The sequence below is a fragment of the Cheilinus undulatus genome, linkage group 17, assembly GCF_018320785.1.
Source record: "Cheilinus undulatus linkage group 17, ASM1832078v1, whole genome shotgun sequence".
NCBI classification, from domain to species: Eukaryota; Metazoa; Chordata; class Actinopteri; order Labriformes; family Labridae; genus Cheilinus; species Cheilinus undulatus.
The window spans coordinates 18,213,152-18,230,655 of NC_054881.1; the positions used below are offsets into that span (position 1 = coordinate 18,213,152).

The 17,504-nt window shown below is 39.2% G+C and overlaps 1 protein-coding gene across 5 annotated transcripts in view; it reads right to left on the minus strand.

The window, feature by feature from the left end:
- sh3bp2 (SH3-domain binding protein 2) overlaps positions 1-17,504 on the minus strand; it is a 109,076-nt gene that overhangs the window by 71,252 nt on the left and 20,320 nt on the right. For all 5 annotated transcript variants that reach the window (XM_041810842.1, XM_041810845.1, XM_041810843.1 and 2 more), the window contains 2 exons: positions 17,306-17,432; positions 4,985-5,132 (listed from right to left, as the gene is read on the minus strand). The gene's annotated coding sequence lies outside the window, so the exon portion shown is untranslated. The remainder of the gene's footprint in view (positions 1-4,984; positions 5,133-17,305; positions 17,433-17,504) is intronic.

Consider the following 17,504-nt stretch of genomic DNA (forward strand, 5'->3'; position numbering starts at 1 on the left):
AAGCATAAGGCTGGCAAGCTAAAGAGTAAAGAGATGGCTTTAAACTCCGCACTTGACTATGTTTATTACACAGAGTAGTTTGTGAAAACAAGTGAAGATCCTGGAGTCCATAAATACCAACACTGTCAAATTTGGTAAAAAGAAAGAAAGAACAAGACTTGTGAATATTTCTAGTTGATCCAGTGGGACATGATGGTTGACCACGGCCTAATAAGCTGCTCCTAACCAGTCAGATGAATTTCTGGCATGTTTGATATTTTGGATATTATTGGGCAGGTCTGGCACAATCATTTCAGATTGGAGCTTTGCAAGATGGATTGCCTGATGACAGACATGGAGTCTGGCCATCCAAGAAAGTTGGACAGCAGAACGTACATTTCAAAGGCCACACTCACAGACCATTCATTCCAGAAATAAACGCTTAAACTTTTGAAATGAATTGGATTAAACTTCTGTTTAGGGTAGGTGTGAGGGTTAAGATAACAGATAAGACATCAAAAGTTACCATGTTAAAAAATCTGACCTGCAAAACCTGATAACAAAATGTTGAATAAAGCTAAGAAAACAGTCTGCTTACAGGAAAAAAGCTTGTCCTCCATGAACACACAGAAGGTGTAGCTATAATCTAGCTATGCTGCTAACGTAGCTAAAGCTACACTCACAAAGCAGCTACGTAAGCTACACATCTATGTAGTCTACAGAGCTACGTTAGCTTTAACTGTGTTTGCTAAAGCTCAAGTTACTAATGCTAACTAAGCTACATTGGCTTATATAATTACATTAATTTCAAAGCTAGCGTAGCTCTGTTAGCTTTAGGTAAAGCTGACAAAGCTCAAAAAAGTCACCGTTCGTGAAGCTACTTCTAGAATAGATCTATACATAATTTGATCCCAGATTAGACCTCTGATCTTTTTCTCTGTTTTAATTATGAAATGTTGCCAAGTCTGTAATGTGGAAAAACTGAGTCACAAAACAATCTAAAAGTGGAAATACATTGCAACAGCAAATTATTGCACCTTCTTTTTAAATGAAATATATGGGGTCTCAGATGAACAGCCAGTGAGAGTGGCCATCAGAGATGAACAATCTGACCCCTCGCAATCCATCTGCTTTCCAAGGCCATGACATTATTGAAACAAGAATTTGCCTGATTCTATCCCAATAACAACTGGCAGAAGCCACCATTTTTAATTGAAAGATGCGGTAAAATACAGAATATAAACTGCAGTCAGTTTTTTAAATCTCTCTTTGGAGAAAAAGGATTAAACTGCCTAGCATGATGATTTCCATCTTGCCAAGCAAAGACTGTAATGTGCAGTTTCTGTGCAGCTGTGTTGCTCTTTAAAGTACGGAGTAGTTCGCCGTAAAGAGTCTGTGCATCTAATAGCTAGAACATTGTAGCTGAGCTCTCAGTCTGCAGTGATGAGACAGACTCACAGCCCATGAGCCACTCCAGCCTCATCACCTGCTGTCTTTACAGGGGAGCGTTCTCAGTCAAACCGGCGCTCCAAATAGTGTATTTACTTAACAGTTTACTTGCAAATTTGTTTGACAAGTATCTTTAAATGCATGATTATTATCTAATAAGGGGAAAAGTGGTTAAAAAGTGGCACCAGCCCTGAGTTCTTAGCAAAATAGGCATAAAAACCGTGGCTTTTACGGTACTTTCTTTCCAAATGGGCAGGATTGGACCAAGGGTGAACAAGCCATTATAACCATTGGTGGTCCAATGTAATAAAGCAAATGAAAGATGAGAGATAAAAAGATGTTAAAGCTTTCGAGTGAAAATCTTGCAGCTAGAGTGTCAGTACAATATGTTGGTACAATTTGCAAATTAACACTTTTTTTAAATCACAAATTTAACAAGCCTCTCAACATTTGACCAGGAATTCACATCTTTGCACTCAGTTAGACCAAAAGCGTTATACCAGGTTGTGTTTCAATGGCTAAGAATAAGCTGACAGAGTTGTCTACCCTGACCTTATAAGAACACCTTATAAAAGGCGTGACTACACGTGTCAGGCAGTTTAACAGCACATACAGTGAATGAAGATGCAGCTGACAAACTGGGTTATAGCGAGTTTAGTAGCTTGTAAAGACAGAAATAGAGTCACTGGCTCAGCTCAGAGTTTAAGGAGTCGTGTCTGGGCGTTATTATTAGATATAGCATTACGCATCAATGTCATCCTCAACACCGTCATATCTGTGGAAAAAACATATCACAGTGGCAGCAATGGAGAACCCCAAAACTTTTCAATTACAAGATTCATGCTCCTCATGGACAAAAAACTGTTTTTGCATTTAGTTGTATTTGGTGAAAAGGGCTTTAGCGTTGTTTGTGAAAAGCAGCATTTCTCATAAAGCATTTTTCAGAATGAGTGTTTTTCCCTCCTCTTCAAAACAAATGACTCTATAATGATGAAAGCAGGCCCGGCTCGTTTTTTCCTTCTCTTCTTCTAGGAACTGAGTGAAAGATGTAAACACCGTCGCTCAGCCCACTCACTTTGGTTTGTGAGGCCTGGCTCAGCGTTGCTGTTGTGCTTTGTTCTAACCTCTCCACCTATCTGTCTGCGTTCTGCAGAGGCCACATGTTAACGGCTTTAACAGGTTTAACAACGGCCTTCATTTAAGGGGAAATGGCTGCTTCAGAGTGTAGGAGTCATTCAGGTCAACGCCAAACTGTGACCCCCAGGGACACCTGAGTGGAGCTCTGAGCTACTAAACCTTTTTAGAAACAATAAAACACATCAGTAGGAACGTTATCAAAATTCATCTGAGTTCATTAAAACATGCAGTTTTATTGAACCTGCATAGCAGAAAGAGAGCAGAGAATTATCTTCAATGCATTTGAATGTTTAGAAGAGCCATCTATTGCTATTACTAATCTGAAACCTAGGTTGTTATTTGTAGACATGGACATGATGGAAACTTGGTCCTAATTCAAGGTGTTTCAGGCTGCTGTTTTATTCCATATGCTGAATTTTATACATGGTGATGCCACTTTTCAAACGTGTTTCTCCTTTATGAGCTCATAATTTCACATTAAAAAAACTAACAAGATAAGGAGTAAATAAACCTTGTTAAGTGCTGGTTTGATTGAAAAGACACTTTGAGACAGAAAGTGACTTCTAAATAGTCATGGGCACCTCATAGCTCTTGATATTTCAAGGGTTCAGCTGCTCTGGTAGCTCACAGGATTTCAAACTCCACATAGTAAAAAGACTGTATTAAAAGAGGTGCTCAAAAGCTGCATGAATGATGTGGCCTTTGTTAAGTGTGATGGAATCATCACACAGGAAGCCAGCGCTAGGACCTGTGTCTTCATCCACTGTTCTTTATACTGGTAGTGCTCTTTTTTTAAATAAATAAATGTTGGGATTTTTTTGCCTTTCTGCCTGTTAGTGTCACTTCCCCCTCATTGACCAACCAAAATTAAGAAAGGTGGGACTTATGACAGCTTTAACAAGAAAAGTAGCAAGGGAGGCTCATCTTTTCTGGGGCACAACTTCCTGGTGTGCAGCTGCTGCTAATGCAAACACTAAAGCAGGAGGTGGGGCTACAATGTGGACCAGTGGTTAGTGCTGTGGCCTCAAAGCAGGAGGGTTTCTGGTCCTCCTCCTTTTGGACAGGGCATTCCTCAAGATCATACGTTCACCTCAACACAGACAGGTGTAAATACGAGGGCAGGGACAGTTCTAACGTTTATAATGGACTGATCTATTTTCGCATGTTTGTAGAGCATTAATGAGTCTTTCATGTGATTGCGTGTTTGTCAGCGCATGTCAGCCCTGATGCCCTGAAACTGAGATTGTGGGTGCAAAAATCACTCTCTATGGACACAGCACCTAAACAGCTTTTTCCCAACTGAGACCCCCAAGACAGGTTGTTTTTTGTACTAGCACAACCTTTATCATGGATGTTAGGTGAATTGGGCCTTAACTGAAATTTCTATTGACGACAGGACCATTTTGTCATAAATACCTATATAGAAATTGCCTTTCATTTTTGCTATCAGCGTCCCTGTTCATGCAAAACAGACTCAAGAGGAATACCTGGATTGTCATATTGTGAAGCGTAAATTAGTGAGAAAGTTTTTAAGAATATTAAATTAAAGAAATGAAACTTTGTTTTAAATAATAATACAGATTTGTCCTATGCTAGATGTTTGGTCATTTGAAGAGTTATGATACAGAACTATGATACAACATAGAGATGTTTGAATCGGTGCACCCATATCAGATTTTACTCTTTGGAAATTCAGCAGTTGCAAATGTGGGAATAGATTAATAGTTAATAACAATCACCTGCAATCTTTGCACATCGCCAGAACATCATTTTGCAATCCACTTGTCCCAATTTTCTTTAGCCTAAAAATGAGCCAAAGAGACTGAATACTTACAGCTTTACTTTAAAGCTAAAGACATCATCCAAGTCAAACACATTTAAAGTAAGTTGTTGACCATAAATTCACAAAGTGTACTCAAGAAGCAGCTGACCCCTGAGTGAGACCGTAGTGATTTTTGGACTCTGATCTCACTATCACATTGTATCAGCTGGGATGCTTTTGCCATTATAATGCTCAGAATCACACTTGCCATTTTATAAATCCACATTTACTGCCTCATAGTGGTTAGCTTTACAGCTGAATTTACATATAAACCATGTTTATTAGATATTAATGAATAATTGGGGTCAGAGGCTGGAAGGAAATCTCTTGTAAATATTAAAGTGTGTTTTGGGGAGGGTACTCTGGGATGGAAAGCAAAGATGGTTGAGAAGCAAATGTTTATGGAGAGTGAGGGCATGAGGCAAGGGTCTATACATAGTTAGGAAAGCACATTGGCTTTGGAAATCCGTGTTTTCTCTTTGGGGTATGGTCAGGTCATTAATGGCTGTGTCCATTAAGTTCATTACATTTTCCTTGGTGGAAAAATGACTGAAGCGTTGCTGTATTCCTTTTGGAAAAAATATAAAATAAACTCACTGTACAGCAGTGTCTGCCTCGGCGAAACCTCTATTCATTCATCCATCACTGACTCTTTCCTCTGTGGAGGGTCTTGAAAGGAGGGACGTCCCTTTTTGGACAAGTTAGAAGACAGGCGCTGCACACCTGGACAGGTAATATGATTTATCTGTAGACAAAAATACCAGTTAATTAAGAAAAGATTTAAAAACAAGTATTTCAGAGACATTTCAGCCTAAGTGCAATATCTTAACATTTTTCTAAACTACACACCAGAAAATAGCTTGTCATTTAAGTTTCAATTAAGGCCATCAAGGCAAGCTTGAACAATAGGTAGGTTGTAGCAGGATTACATCAATGGAAATCCTGAAAAACAATCAGATTTTTGAGTGTGTGTTTTATTGCTGAAAGGCAGCATATTAGAAAAACAGACAAGGCTCCAGCATGGATTCTTGTGGAACCCCGCAACAAACTTTGGCATACATGGTGGACCGAATGCTATCATGAAAAAACAGAAAAACCTTTTGAGTCTACACAAAAAATGTCTTAAGGCCAAATTTCCTCTCAGTCTAACTCTGGGAATTTCCATATGAAAGTTTAGTACGAGATAAAATAGGGTTTACTGCAAGTGCAAAGCCAAACAGACTTCACACAGCCAACAGACAACTTATTACACTTCTATAATCTTTCTACCCAATTTCCCATAACACCCCAAACTGGTAAAAACCAAAGAAGGGATTTTCCAGCAGGAGCTACCACAGTTTGTATTGTAAGTTGGGAGGATAAAGGCTAGAAACCTGTGGCTATCGCAGCGTTTACCACAATGATTCTGTATCACACACTACTGTGTGGCTGAATAGACATGAGGCTGCATTGTTGTTATAAGGGGCTACAGTATAGTTAACTGTCCAAAACAAACTGCAGATTCAAAAAACCCCAAATTTAAAGGTTAGGGATCCAGGTCACTAAGATACACGTTCAACAGGTTTAGCAGAAGATATACTTTTCCTAAGCTGTGTGTAACTGTAGCATTTCAGAGCAGAAAGTTGGGCCTGTTATGAAGCAGATACAGACACTTAAACATCACTCACTCAGCATCATCACCCTCACCCTGCTGACACCTGAGTTATTGGTCAGTAATATTATAACGTAAACAAACACTCAAATGGACTGTAGCATTTGTATGAGCAGACAGAACTTTGAGTTTGAAATGCGCCGCTGTGTCAGAACAAATTAGCATATCATCCAGAGCAAAACGTACCTACAATCCATGCAGGCATGTGGATGTTGACCTGGAAGGAGCACCAAAGGCTGGAATAGCTAGCACTGCTAACATTAGCCATACTAGTCAAACAACTTTGTTAATTTTGAATTCAGTGTACCAAATTTTTTACTGTTTTCTAAATGTTTTCTTACATTTTAAATGGTCAGTTAGTCTGAAATTAAATTTCTGTTTAACCCTAACCCCATTATTGTAATAAAGGTTTAATTTAGGATAGCTGTAATAATTTCGTTTTTTTTAGTGATAGGAATTTGGACTTTTAGTTGTTGTTCTGTCATTTATAATTGACACACTGTTGATCCTCTGAAGCTGTTTAAAAGCCTCTGGCTCCTCGGTTTGAAACGTAAAAAAATAAATAAATAAAGTCTGCCATCAAAATTGAATTGGTCATTAAGCATCCACAAAAACCTGTGATAAAATAAACATTCATGGAATGGATGTGTATGTGCTGAGATGAAGCAAAGAGAGGAGGGAGAGGGACAGAGATCAGATAAGGTGCAACTGGATGGATGGCATGGCAGCCTGCACTTGGCTTCCTGGGGGAGATGCAAATACATCTTACAAAGCACTCGTCTGCAATGTTTCTGGCGAACCAGGCCAGACTAATCAGCACCATGTAAGGAGAACAGGAAGGAAGCTATGGGCGGGGTTTACTTGCATTCTGAGCCGACAGCAACTTATGTGTTACTCACGGTTAGCTCAGTGGAGTATAGCAGCAGTCAAGGTCATAATAGTTTGGGATTGTTCATTAGTTTTTTTATTGTTTCGTTTTCACTTCCTGTGTTCAATTTCAGTTTAGTTTTAGTTTTTACTGCTGGTTTGTTAGTACAGTTTAGTTTCTATTTTGCAATAATGCTTTATTTTAGTTTAGTTTTTTATTAGTTTTAGTGTCAGTTTTAGGTTTTTTGAACACCATACATTTTTAAAAACATATTCAAACAGGCTACTCCTCATTTATCATTTTATTTATTGAAAGATGATGCTTTAATACAACCCCAGACATAAAACTACCATCGTGCAAAGTCTTAACCAATCAATTCAGGCCATTTTACACTCCCCAGACTTGGGTGTAGGTGCCAGTCAGTACGGTTGTGTCAAAGGCTAAAACTAAGGATATTTTGTCTCTATTTTTATTTTATTTTAGTTAATTTTGTAAGCACACTATAGAATTTTAGTTAGTTTTTGTTTTTTTGGTAATGCTTAGTTTTAATTTAGTTTTAGTTAACTAAAATGATTTTGGAATTTTAGTTTTAGTTATTTAGTTAGTTTTAGTCAACTATAATAACCTTGGTGGCAGTTTTATTACAACTGGACCACATTTCTTTATACAATGAAAAGTGAGAAACAGCATTGAAAGCTAGTCATAGCAGAAAAGATGTTTCCGCCCTTCTGCTGACCTGCTCTAGCATAAGTTTGCAATAGTTACAGGGGGAAGCAGGCAGGGAGCTGGTTAGCTCAGCTGTAGCATTGGTATAGTGGCAGTGTAATCAGAACTGGACCACATTTCTTTATTAAACCAAGAGCAAAACTTGGAGGGAGAGACTCAGCAAGCAGAGTTGTTGGGACTTATGTGCATTTTTATGATTGGTTGGTAATTAGTTTTTGTCATTTAAAAAGAACCCACCCAAAAACTACTAAAAGCTTAATGTCTCTTTTAATTGTGCAAGATAGTTCATAGTATGGGCATTTTTTTTTTTAAGATTTATTTTTGGGCCTTTTCGTGCCTTTATTAGCGAGAGGACAGTGGATAGAGTCGGAAACAGGGAAGAGAGCATGGAGAGACATGCAGGAAATAGTGCCACGGGCCGGATTTGAACCCTGGTCACCTGCGTACATGGTGCACGCCATAGCCTCTCAACTACTGGCGTGCCCCATAGTATAGGCATTTTATTAGAAATAATACCACTAGAAAGTTTTTTGTGGATTTAAGTTACCAGAAACTTTGTAGACCAAAAATGATGACTAAAATGTGTTCAGTAGTACATAAAAATAGGGTTTATTTTCGTATCTCCTTCCAAACATTTATACTTTCTCCAAATGTGGATTCTCACTTTGCTGGGTTATTGAAAAGTTCCAGGCATAAGTAGTTTCCACATTGACTTCCCCTTGGAAACAGTGATGTTTGTCAATTATACAAAGTGTTCTATCAGACATGGCTAAACTTAGGAAGGCCACAGCAAAACCTGAAGTCTAAAGACATTCACGTACCAAATAAACTTCTGTTAAAAAAACACAATCAAACCAAAAGAATGATCAATTCCAATTGAAAAATTCATAGATGAATACCCAGCAAGTCAATAATGCAACCTGCAGAATGTTCTGGTCAGCAAGGAGGCTGCCCCCTCCTCACTTTGGGAAATCACTTGCATGTATATTACTCATATTTTTACCCTGCAAATCATCAATTAGGGATGGGTTAATTATGCTGCAGTATTTCCAAAATATGACTAAAACAGGTTTGTACTTGTTTGGTTAGGTAAACTACTTCAGGCTGTAATTTTTGAGGGTTTTAAGTTGATGAAAATGGCATTGCACTCATTTTGCAAAGACATAACTGAAAGCATTTTTTCCTTGTCTGATCTTTCCAAAGAATTTCAACCATCAACACACAAAATAAAAAATTTGTATCTGCAGCCTACTTAGATTTTTCTCTGCTCTGATGTGTTCTTCTTCCCATGTCGTCTCTCCAGTGAGTAACCGTCTGGTCCAATTGGAGAGTCTACCCACAACATGACCACAGCCGTCCATCTTCACAGACAAAAATACCCCATAGAGCCCTTGTGCAGCCACACCCTCACACAAACATAGTTCAGACTACACAGGCAGCTGTGGGGAACAAGACTGGAGTACATGGAAGCAGATCTTCTGAGAAATGGCAGCTCAAAACAGACATCTTGATCTGGCATCTCCCTGATCTGAAAATGAAGATGTCTGACTGAGTACTGTCCTAGAAGAGGACAGAACACAACACTGAGGGAGCACAGTTACATAAGCAAAACCAAACAGGGCTCAGGAACGCCAACAAAAGATTTAGAAGACTATTTTTTTATTGATACCACAGCTTTGATTCCCATTTTTGGTGAAAGGAACAATGTATGAGCTGAATTTTATGACTAGTTTAACCGTTGTTCTTGTTAAATATTATTGGTGAGCAGAATATCCCAAAACACAAACCAAAACCATCAGGCAGCAGCCAATTTGACCAGAAAACACAGGCCAAGCATGTCCAGATGTATGAACAGAATATCAAGACGTTTTCCTCGAGACAACAAGTCAATGTGCTTTTTGGCTTAGTGCTGCCAACCACAGCAGTCTTTACTGAACAGTAAGAATCCATGTTGCCCAAACCAAAGTTTTCCACCCAAAAGCCCACACAATCCACACACCCACACTATAACAAACACATACCACCCCAATGTTACTTAGTCCTGGAACATCTGCATTCAAACAATAAGGGTGGCTGTTAACACCGCAACAAGAATAAAAAGTTTGGAAATAATCGACATGCAGAGCTAAAAAAGTTTGAAAGCCCTTCCTTTATGTGCTTTAAGGAGACTTCCGAGTGAAGGATATTTTTGGAAAAGTCTTTCTGGCAACAAAGTCTCCACATCTGCAACATTTCTTCTGGCAGTCTGGAGGTAGATATCCTATGTTATGAAGAAAAGGGGTGTGTGCAACAATATATGATGATGGATTCAGACAAGACAACTCACATTTTATCGACAAAAAAAAAAAGCAGTGTTTAAAAAAATGTTGTATTGATTCTGAAAGACCTCATTAACAGATGCTTTGAGCTAAACACTTGAAACCAGAATGCTAAAACTCATTAAAGACAAATGTGCTAATACTTAGCATTTGTGTTTGACATGTGTCAGTGTTAACGTTTAAAAAATGAACTCCGAACACAAAGCTCTGGGGTCTTCTGTATAAAACAGTGCATAGGATTCATGGTAAAACTGCATGTGCACTAAAAACCCAAAATTGGCACGCACCGAAAATAATTTAGACTAGACTGATTCCTGAGCCTTTCACTATACAGCTAAAATCTCTGTAATGCCTTCATGTTCCACTGTAACTTTAGCTGCTCCTAATATTGGCACTTTATGGCCACCATATGTTCTGAGCTTAATCCTGCACTGAGCAAGCGTGGGTTTTTGGCTATCACGGAATAACTTGTAAAATGCCCTCCTTGACATTATAGTGTGTCCACAGCCTGTGTCTACTTCAGATGTTACATCTTCCCATTAACTTTTAGCTCTTTTCTGATTGGTTCTTCTCCAAGGAATGACTTTCTCCTCATGCAGACTGTACATTGTCATGTCACCCTCTTTGGGCCATTGCACACTAAGTCTGTTTTCTTTTTTCGTCCAAATTTTTTGCAAGTTAAAGACCTGCAGTCTTTGGCCTGGTGTTTTTTTCCACCTCATCTGCAGCATTTTCTGATGTCTGGCTGGAGCTTTGGTTGTGTGTTGCTGAACTTGTTCACCAACGCTGCTGCTCTGTTCCATTTACCAGGTTCTCTTGGATCACGTAAGTACACAGTGACTCTGTTTGCCGCCTCCATTGCATATGTAAACCTTTGTACTTTTTCAAAAGTCAGTCTGTCCTCCTGCAGCAGCTTCAGCTATATCCTGTCTTCATTTATGCCACAGATCAAACGATCTCAACATCATTGTCAACGAATCATCAAAGTTACAGTCCTGCGCCAGCTTTCTCAGTCCTGCCACCAACACCCACACTGCATATTGCTCTAGTGCCCTCTGTTGGCACTAAGATGCAAAAACATTCTACAGAACCAGTACACCCAAAAGGCCTTCTGAGAGGCAGCAAGGACACCAGGAGCAACGGTGTGGCATGCAAATCAACACAAACAAACAGAAACACAGACACACTGCTAATTATAGTAGTATGATGTATTAAAAATGGGGCTCATGCAAATCTTCGCGAAATTTTCTCTTTATAGAGTCTGATCCTGCAGGGAATTTTCCTGTAGTTTTCCTGTCAGTCAGTGAAGGCCTGGGATGGGAACAAGCACAGAAATTTCAGGGTAAAGTAGGGGTGAAAAACTCTGCTGTTTGTGTTCACAAAGGCTGCTCCACCAGCTAGAGCTACTGTCCTAAACCCCTAACCAGTTCCCTAGTGACCTAGAAAAACAAAAACCCATGATAAAGCTGGTGTGGGTAAAGCAGTCATTAAAAGTGTCCACGTGCCAAGATTGGGCCGATCAAAGTAACTGCCCACCCAGCAGCCTGGGATCAATTTCACATGATTGGAGGTCCATCAGACCACATCAGATCATCTATGCAGAGGTTTGTAAATATGAGGTTCTCTCCCTTATTCTGGCTCTGTCTCCATTTCAGACTCCTTAATTACTCCCAGTGTGACTTGGTGACTTGCTGACTCACTGTTGACGACATGGGATTGGACCAACACTGCCTTGACATTACAGTGAAGCTTGTAATGAACTTATCCCTAATTATTCTTCCCAAAGCACTCACCACACCTAAATCATTGGCTAATCAGGACTTGGAAAGACTTCACAGCTTTTGGCTTTGGCAGCTGACAGTGTGCACAACATTTGTTCAAGGCCTGCTACCATATTCAATAACTTAATCTTTATGTCAGAGATGGAGACAACTGACAATTCTTTAAACAAAGTTTGACTAAATACCCCCCTAACTTTCTTTCTTCAAAAGCACAAAACATAGATCCTCTTTCAGACCATGATGCTGCACTCAGAGAAGGAGAAATGCACTCATGCTCATTTTACAGAAGTCATGAGTTTAGAATGAGGGAATGAAAAAAATACAAACAAAATGGCGTTCATAATAAACACCGTTCAGCTCCCTATGGGTGACTTTATTTTACAGAAGGCAATGCAAACGATCTTCCTCAGGTAGCTAGAAAGTCTGCAGACCATTTTCCTTGTTGTCAGCAGTTGAAGATTTTATTGTCCTGCACCTGCATGTATTTTGTGCATACAGGTACTATACTGACGTGTAGCTTTCACTGTATGCTTCAGCTCATTGTCTTGCTGGAAAATAAATCTTCTCGCAAGCTGTAGTTGTACAGATTGAATAAGACTGTCCTACAGGATTTTCCTATATTTTGCCACATTCATTTTAACCCTCTACCTTTACAAGCCTCCCAGGGCTGGCTGCTGGGAAGCATCCCCAGAGCATGATGCTGCCACCACAGTGCTTCACAATGAGGATGGTGTGTTTGTGGTGATGTGCAGTGTTTGGTGTCTGCCAAACATAGCATCTTTGGCCTCATCAGACCAAAGGATTTTCCCCCACTTGACCAAGAAGTTTCTCAAATGCCTTTTGGTGAACTCTATTCAAAATTTAATGCGTTTTATTCAACAATAACTCTCTCTTTGCTGCTCTCCCATAAAGCTTTGACCTGTGAGGAACCTGGGCAACAGTTGTTTTATACAGAGTCTCTGCTCCTTCAGAATAGTCACGTGTATTTAGGGGGCTCTCTCACTAGTCTCTTTCTTGCACGGTCACTCAGTTTGTGAAGACGGCCTGATCTAGGCAGATTTACACATGTGCTGTATTCCTTCCATTTCTTGATGATGGATTTAACTGAACTCAAGGGAGGGATGAGAGGCCCTCTATGAAAATGTGCAGATAGAGTGGCAGTGTTAAGGCATTGGCTAATGAAGCTGTTTCAGAAAGGCCTTAGCGCCACATCCACATTCTCTCTACGCCTCTGTGTAGCATACAGCAATAAGCATACCTTAATTATTTTCGAGTTAGGTAAACACTGACCCAGCTTGAACAATGCAAAAATATTGTACGGCAATATACAGCCAAAGAGAATTCACAAGATAAATTGTGCACACAAATGCAGACCCTCATAACAATTTAACTGAGACACAAAAACAAAGTCTAAAGTGATATCACTACTCTGATCCTCAAGTGTAATCTGGTTAAATGGGTTTATTTTGACGTAAATTCTGACTTAATAGCCGTCTATGGTCATGATTTGCTGCTGGGTCTTGTCCCAGTTTGATTTCATCCTCTAAGCCTGCAGCAAATTAAACCACAAACTGTCAAATAGCAAAAATGACTTAAATGTCTTAAAAAAGAATAATGGCTGTGGTGCTTATTAGTAAGTGATGATAAAACTCTATAAATGACCAATATGCATTAAGAATAATGGCCATGCTGTTTGCTAATGAGTGACCTAAGTCTATAAGCCAGCAGCCGGAGAAACCACACGATTGTCCTGATCCCTGCTAATGACTGAGACTTAATTTAATAAGAACTGGGAGTACAAAAATAAGTGTTTGATACAAATGCTACAGAATAGAGGATATATACTATGAAAAGGCAGGTGTATTTTACAAACTAATGTAAATGTATTTGTCCCTTTTCTACATGAGATTCACTGTAAGGTGTTTTTAAGAATGAGGATAAACTTTATAGTCCCCTGAGGGAAATTTGTCATAGACAAAAGTGCAGCCAGCTCACAGTCAATACATTGATCAAAAAAACCCCCAAAGAGATAATACACAGAAACAGACAACGGTTCACAGTGTCACAAGATAAAGAAGAGAGTCACAGGTAAAAGTTTATATTTACTATTAAGCACTAACAAAACAGTTTCTCTACATAGCCTACAAAGAACACCACAGTTAGAGGACAGGCTATTTTAACATACAGTAGCTATCTTTAATGGAGGCTACATAACGGTGAGGTGGACACTTTTGCCTCAGGCAGGCAGCAGGCAGGTTCCTGGTTGAAGTCCCTGGTTGGACAGTAGTTCTGTCGTGTCCTAAAGCTAGTGAACTAATGGCACAGTAATGAAATGAAACAAGGATAAAACAATAATTTAATCTGGATAGCTATGACAGCTGTACACTGAGCTCTTCCTAGACTCATCCTGCACTGATTTTAAGCATGTATGAGGGTTTAAGAGCAGAAGTTTGCAGATATATCCTGTTTGGTAAATCAAAAATCATCAAAAATATTTAATCATGAGTTCAACTAAAAAATTACCGGCATATGCACATTGCTTGTAGAGATAAGGTCTGAGAATAGTGAAAAATTATCAATACTCAGAAAAGTTCAGATGACTGAATAAAGTACTTTTTTTTATTCTAATAACAGTGTTTTGGAGATTTTTAAGATTGTCAGCCTAATAATGACAGGGCTTTGAATATTAAATAACTATTATGAACTTTTGCTTTATTACATCCATGCAATGATCACAGCATAGCAAACATAGTAGTGTTGCGTAATGCCCACATCTATGGAGACAGAAAGTTGAGAATAATCCAAACCAAGCTCCTCCCTAACTACAGTACAACCAAAATAGGATGAATTATATTTTCATGCTGTTAAATAAACAAAAGACATCATATCTTGTCTGAGCTGCAGGCCAAACCAAACAAAGCTCTGAGCTGGGCTGATGGTGACAAAGTCTTAATGTGACAGACATCAAATGGAGCTTTATGTGCTGGCAGACATTACTCTTTTTACTACCGTGCCTTTCAGACCCCCACCCTTTAACACACTTACACACAGTTAGACACCCACACTTTCTCTGTAGGCATAATTAGAAAAGGAATGTCTGAGGAAGGTTATAAGGGAGCCACCCCGAGCTCACGCAGACAGGAAGCTCGACATATATTTCAGACCTGTAATTGTGACACTGCTCTGCTCTGCTGCATCTCTGTACATTAAACTGAAGCAGATCCTACTGTGAAAACACATAAAATATATAACTCCAGTCTAGGCCTTCTGCTCTGATGTCTGCTTTTAAATTTAAAAAAAATGGATTTAAGGACGCATTTAATTTCACATCATTAATAGGTCACATGGACAGAGACTTCCTAAGATAAACATCTTTCCAAACAATATAAAATGACCTGAAACAGATCAAATCTCTTGAGTTGTTTCACTTCCTTCATTTCCTCCTAGAAACAGTCTAGATACAGTCTGCAGGCCACTATGATCAAATGCCATATCTGTCAGAAAAGAAATACACACTAAAATTGTCAAAATAAAACTGGATTAAGGGGTAGGGTGAAACCCATGGCAAGGGTTAAGACAGCAAAGTTAAAGCCTAAAACCTGACCTGCAATAGCTCATTACAAAATGTTTGATAAAGCTGAGTAAACAGCTTGCTTACAGGAAAAGAGCTTGTAGCACTCCAATGAAGCTAAAGCCGGGTGTAGACTGTGCAAACTTGATCCAATCCCGACACAAATTTTGACTTGCATGATTCACTTGTGATTAATTCAGACATTCAGTTTCGATTGTATACCGTTATGTTGTGTGTTGTACAGGGAGACACGACGGCCGATCACAACCCAACTACAGCACGACCAGCTGGTGGGATAGATTTCAGACATGTTTGAAATTTTGGTTGTACAATCCAGATACTCCCATGGTGAGAGCAGAGCCACAAGCAGAATCCTCAACTTTGGGGACATCTTAAGTCATAATTACAACCTGTGGACCTCGAACTGACACGATGCTGATCCTGTTTGAGTGTGTGATAGAGGAAGAGAGCGCAAAAGAGAGAGAGAGAATATGAGCAGCTAATGAAGCTAGGGTAGATTGTATGTAGCCAATGTAGCTAAATCTAAAGCTAATAAAGCTAGGTATGCAACGTAGGTAACTTTTCTCCATAACTAAAGTAGCTAAAGCTAAAAAAAAGCTACATTAGCTATATTAGATTATGCTATGTTTGCTGAAGCTAGACCTATTTTAGAAGTAATTATGTGAACATTTGCTCACATAGTAACATAAACTATGTGGCTTGGGAAGCTATGTTAGCAAACGAAGCTAGCTAAAGCCTTCAACAGACCTAGGCTCCTTGCATGCAAGCTCCAGGTTGTAAAAACATTGATATTACCTACCCTAGAACATAGCTCATGATTACGACTACAAAAAGACTATTTCTGGTGCCACATCTGCACATGACAAAGAACCGAAAATAAAGCACACCAAAGATTTTTAATAGAGAGAAATCTAAAGCAACAATTTAGCAAGAGAACACAGGAAGCAGAGACAGATACATGGTGATGCTGAGCAGGATGGCAAGGCCATGTAAGGCAGGACTACAAACACCACATGTTGAAAACAGATGGTACTAAAGTAGCTACACAGCAGCAGAAACTGCATGTTGTGAGCCTGGTTTACACCAACAAAATCAGCACAAGAAAGCTTTAAACTGTTTTTTTTCCCTCTGGGACACCACCCAGACTGTGACTTCCGGTACTTTTCAACCAAAAGTACCAAGAACTTATAGTCCCAAGAACTTCTCCTCACGGAATAGCATATTTCCTGTGGCCCACTGCTGTCTGCATTTCTACCAGGGCCATTGACTTAGTTACCAACCAGAAATGTTTAGCCCTACCTCCAAATATATTCTGGGCTTTTGGAAAGCACTACTAATTTTTCAAGGGGTAGAGGAACACAAAGTTCCTTAAAAGGTGGAAAAAGTGGAGAAGCAACATTTTATACCTGTGTGACTTAGGGCCTGTGCCCACAGATGCTGTCTTTTTGCGCTGACAGTACCCATTTTCCAAACAAAATCAGTGTATTCCAGCATTTTCAGCACTCAGGGTCTTGAATGCAAAAACACCCTTTGTATTTTTTTTTCTACACAAAATGAAGAATAGGCAAATCTTATGACACTAGCTTTGAAAAACTGATCTGGCTTGTCTTTCTGAAGGGAGAGTTTTCATATTACTGCTGCTTACACCATGATAGGATATTTAAATAGTTTTCATGCTTTCTTTGTAATATGTTCTTGAATACAGGAAAATATTGAGCACATATCTATAAAAACTATATTACAGATACTAAAGAGAAAAACAGAAATCAACTGCTGGTGTGAAGCGCACTTAAACTGAGGTTGTGTGCACTGCCAGTGCTAAATCTGCAGCTTTGGACTTTAATGTTTGAGATTCTAATGCACTTTTAATTTATTTTTTCCCCCCACTCTGTTTTATGTTTGACTTTAGCCAACCTTCTCAACTACTGTTTGTGGAATTTCCTCTTTAAAAACTTCAGACATTTTTCTTGTACAGCTCTTACCCAGCACTGGTTGTAACAGGAAGAACTCTCTCTTGGTGGAGTATCATCTCTTCATGCAGCCTGCACACAGCTGTACTCTTCTTGGGATTGGCAGGAAACTCAGTGGCCTGCTTTCAGTGCCAGACTCCTGCAGAAATAAGAGCATCTGTAATTAGTAACAGACAACCTGCTGTAATTTCAGAGTCAATCTAAAATAAGG